We start from the raw sequence: 4,202 nt of genomic DNA on the forward strand, positions 1-4,202 counted from the left end.
CGTGATGGTGAATCCCCCCCCCTCGACGGCCCTACTGACTCCTCCGCCCTCGGGATGATAGACAGTGATGAAATAGAGGCAGGGCTCGCCGGCCGTCTGAGGATTGCAGAAGCCGTTGTTGGGATTGTATTTATCATGCGCGAGGAAGACTGTGTTATAGGCTTGCGCCGCAATGTGCCTCGTCTGGTAGTGGTCAGGGTGGGGATACTCGTCCTCAGAAGTGCACTGGCTCTCGGCGCACGACCACACGTACAGCTCCAAGGGGTCACAAGGGCAGCCTACGCGACAGGTCTCCAGCCCCTCCCACGTAAACGTGGTAGCGTTACATACGGGCTCGAGCACGACTGAGACGTGCGCAGCCTCGTCTTCTCCAAAGAGAGCTGAAGGTGGGGAGACCAGAAACCTGTAGTAGGCCACATAAGCTTTCGACGAATCCGCCGGCGGTTCTGCAGTGGAGGTATCACACGACCCATCGGCGCGACGCCTCTTGCAGATTGCCCCCAGCCGCGTATTCCCGTGCTGCGGTCTCCCCGGCAAAAGTTTGGTGTGGCCGCTCCCCGTTGTGAGTGTCAGGGTGAACGTCGTGTCGGCTGTGTTGTCGTAAGCAAAAACGCCCACATACAGGGAGTGGCCCGGCGAAAGCATGTACGGCGCGCACGCACTCGTATTCACGCGCGTGTTCCCCACCTCTTCACAGGGCAAATCGTGCAAGATCACTAACTCGTCGCTTTGATAGGTCTGCGCCATCCACGTGTAATTGCCACAGACGTAAGAGGCCGTCCCCGTCTCCCCCTCACTGCTGCCCGGGGGTCGCACGCAGGCGGGGCGGGGGTGTAGGGTGCTGGCCAGGATATCGGGGTCTCCAGACAGGGCCGTCACGGCCACCCGCACGTCCTCCTTCCGCGCAAGCCGGTGCACGAACCACGCCATGCGCCCAGGCGCGAGGCTTTGCTGGACAGGCACGCCTTCCTGTAAGAAGATGAGGCTCTGGGAGAAGGAGGCGAGGATGCTGAAGGTCGAGGCATCCTCCAGGCCCCGCACGCCGATCGCGAAGCGTGTCCGGTTGCGGTGGGGCCCGGGAATGACGACCTCGTTGCGCCCCCTGGAGTTGCTGCGCGAGGAGTACCGCCAGCTGGTCGGGTCCTCGGGCAAAGGCAGCCGGGAGGGGTCGACGCGGTCCGCCACGAAGATCTCTGCGTGTCCTGAAAAGAGGGTCAGACTCACGCGCAGGCCCTCCGTGGACGAGCCCAGCACGGCGGAGAAGTACTGCATGTTGTCCCTGTCGACATGCCCGACCTGCGGCCGTCCTCCCGCCAACGGCACGATGCTCATCGCCTCCACGGAGGCCGTCAGGACGTAGGAGGTGTTCGTGAAGGCCGCCACCGTCACCAGAAAGTCGCATTCGGAGCAGAAATGGGCATCCGATGGCACGATCTCCACGACGTCGTCCCCAACCTGGTCACCCTTCCAGTGGTAATGCTCCTTGCTGGGCAGCACTTGTTGGGTATCCTCGTTGTCGTCATCCGCCGCTGGTGGTTCCACGGCCAAGATGTAGAGGTCCGCATCGCCCGACAGGGTCACGGCCGAAAAGAGCAGATGGGCGTTCGAGTCTCGGCTGTAAATTTTGTAGTGCGCGGCCCCACCTTTGACGAGATGGCCGGTGACGGGAACGGCATTTTGGAGCGTCACCAGCCCCGTCTCGACCCGCAGCGTGTATTCGCCCCCTTGCCCGGCGTACCCGTACACAGCCAGGTACACAGTACACCCGGTGCAAAAGACTCCCTCCTCCTGGAGCTCCGCCGCGGAGTACGTGATCTCCTCCACGCCCGCCCAACTGGTGCTCCTCAGGTCGAAGGTGTCCTCGCCTGGCTCCCGATCCCGCGAGGTCGTGAGGAAAAGGTCCTGGTCCGCGACATCGTCCCAGTCGTCCGACCAGACGTCCCAGTCGTCCGCCTCGTCCTTGTCCTCGCCCCACAGGTCTTGCGGCGTCAGCACAAATTGCAAGCTGACAGTGTCGGGAGGCACGTAAAAGGAGTAGTACACGTACTCTCCTTCGTTCACCTCCCCCGCCTGAGGCAAGCCGGGGAAAAGCTCGATCGGCTCCCGCCAGCCCTGGTGCAATGAGACCAGGAGGGAGAAGGACGCGTTTTCGTAGCCATACACAGAGATAAAGTAGTCACAGGCCAGGCCCCGGGATGGGTCCGGCGCGCAGTGCGTCTTCATGTCGCTGCACTGCAACGTCAGCGTGTCCGGGCCCAGGGACCGGCTCGCCCACGTGTGGTTGGTCGCGCTCGGGCGGGCGTTGGGGGCGGGGGCCACGAAAAGGTCGGGGTCGCCGTTGAAGGGCGTCAAGTGGATGCTCACATCGGCCTCCGGGTCCGTCAGCTTGAACGAGAAGTACAAGTACTCGCCCTCGCCCACCTCGTCGCGCAGGGCTACCCCGTCCTGCAAGGCCACGATGCCCTCGGCCCTCCTAGCCACCAAGGAGTACCGAGCCGGCGGCACCACGCTCTTGCCGAACACGCCCAGGACAAAGTAACAGTCCTTCTCGCAGGGGGGAAAGAGCGTGCGAGGGACGAGCAGGCGGTCACTTCCTCTCGACGTGGACTTCGCCGTCCAATTCCGGACCTTGTTATGGGCCGCATCGTAGACGGGCCGGCCCTCGAAGGTCTGCGAGACGAAGACATCGGCCTGCCCCCGAATCACGCTCAAAACCACGTCCATGTCCACGTTTCCTGCGCCCGTCCGCACTTGGTAGTACTGGAATCGGTGGAAGCGCACCATTCCCGCCGTAGGGGTGCCTGGGACCAGCAAGGGCATGCTCGTCGACGCGTTGTCCGCCGCGACGAGAAGGCTGTAGGAGGCCGCCCCCCCGCCCCCTCGAGGCGCTGCCACGGCCAGCCAGAGCTTGCCCGGGTGCCGGCATGGCGCCCCGCCGGGCCCTGTCCCTGAGGACACGTTGACGTGCAGGACCTGGTCTTCGCGGCTGTCGAGCGCCCACATGTGCGTCGTCGCGTTCGGGTAAGCGAGTGAGCACGAGGCGTATACCTGCGGCCGCCCGGCCTCCGGCGTCAAAGTCACGGCCAACCCCAAAGCCTCCCCACCCTGCCCCCCTCCCTCGCTCCGTCCCTGCCAGTCCACCACGTAGAAGGACGAGGAAGCGGCTGCCACTGCCCCTCGCACCGGCACTCCTAGCTGCAGCTGTTGCTGTGTCGTGCTCAGGGTCGCCACCAGGGAGTAAGGCCCTGCGTCGTAGCCATACACCGCCACGTAGACGGAGCACCCCGTGCAGTAGTGCGGGCCGCCAGGCGCGAGCAAGACCTCGTCGTTGTCGCTCCAGGACGTGGATCGCGCGTCGAAGTTCTCTTTTCCCGGCTCTTTCTCTGCGCTGAAGGTCACGTACAAGTCTTGGTCCGTGTCGTCCTCAGGCAGAAGCGTGATGCGCACCAGGGGCTCCACGGCCCCGTCGACCCCGGCCGGTATTCGGAATTGGTAATAGTGGTAGGCGCTCTTGGCCACCTCGCCGCTTTGGGGGAGGCCGGGTATCAGGACGGAGGGATTGAGCTAGGGGAAATTGCAAAACAAGAGAGCGAATGAGAAGGGGCAGCAGGCAGGCGGAAAAGAGAACACGAGCGACACAAGCCCAAAGACGGACGTTCCTCCCCCACCACCTACAACCCGACGCCCACGACGCTTTTCTCGCCCTCCACGCCACCTACCCATCCCGTGTTCAGCGAGGCCATGATCGAGAAGCTCGCGCGCGACCACGCATACACCCCGACGTACACAGGACAACCCACCCCTAGGCTCGGGTCCGGCTCGCAGTGTCCCCGCAGCTCCGCCGCCTGTACGGTCAGGGAGTCCGCGCCGAAGCTCCGACTAGCCCACGTATGGTTGCCTTTGGTGGGGCGCATGACGGGGGGCACGCCAACGTACAAGTCGGGGTCACCGCTGAGAGGGGTGAGGGCCAGCGTCAAGTCCAGCTGCGGGTTGACCACCAGGATCTTGTACCAGGCGTAGGCCTTCGCGGCCACGGTGTCGCGCACCGCCACGCCATCGTGCAGTGTCAGGGTCGAATCCAGCGTTTTGGCCAACAGTCGGAACTCGCTCGAGGCAAATTGTCGACCCAACACGCCCACGATCGCGAAGCAACCAGAGCCCCCCCCCCCTCCCTTCCCGTCGCGCCCCGCCCTGGCCCCGCA

This window comes from Nannochloropsis gaditana (assembly GCF_000240725.1).
Source record: "Nannochloropsis gaditana CCMP526 unplaced genomic scaffold scaffold620, whole genome shotgun sequence".
Taxonomy (NCBI): Eukaryota; class Eustigmatophyceae; order Eustigmatales; family Monodopsidaceae; genus Microchloropsis; species Microchloropsis gaditana.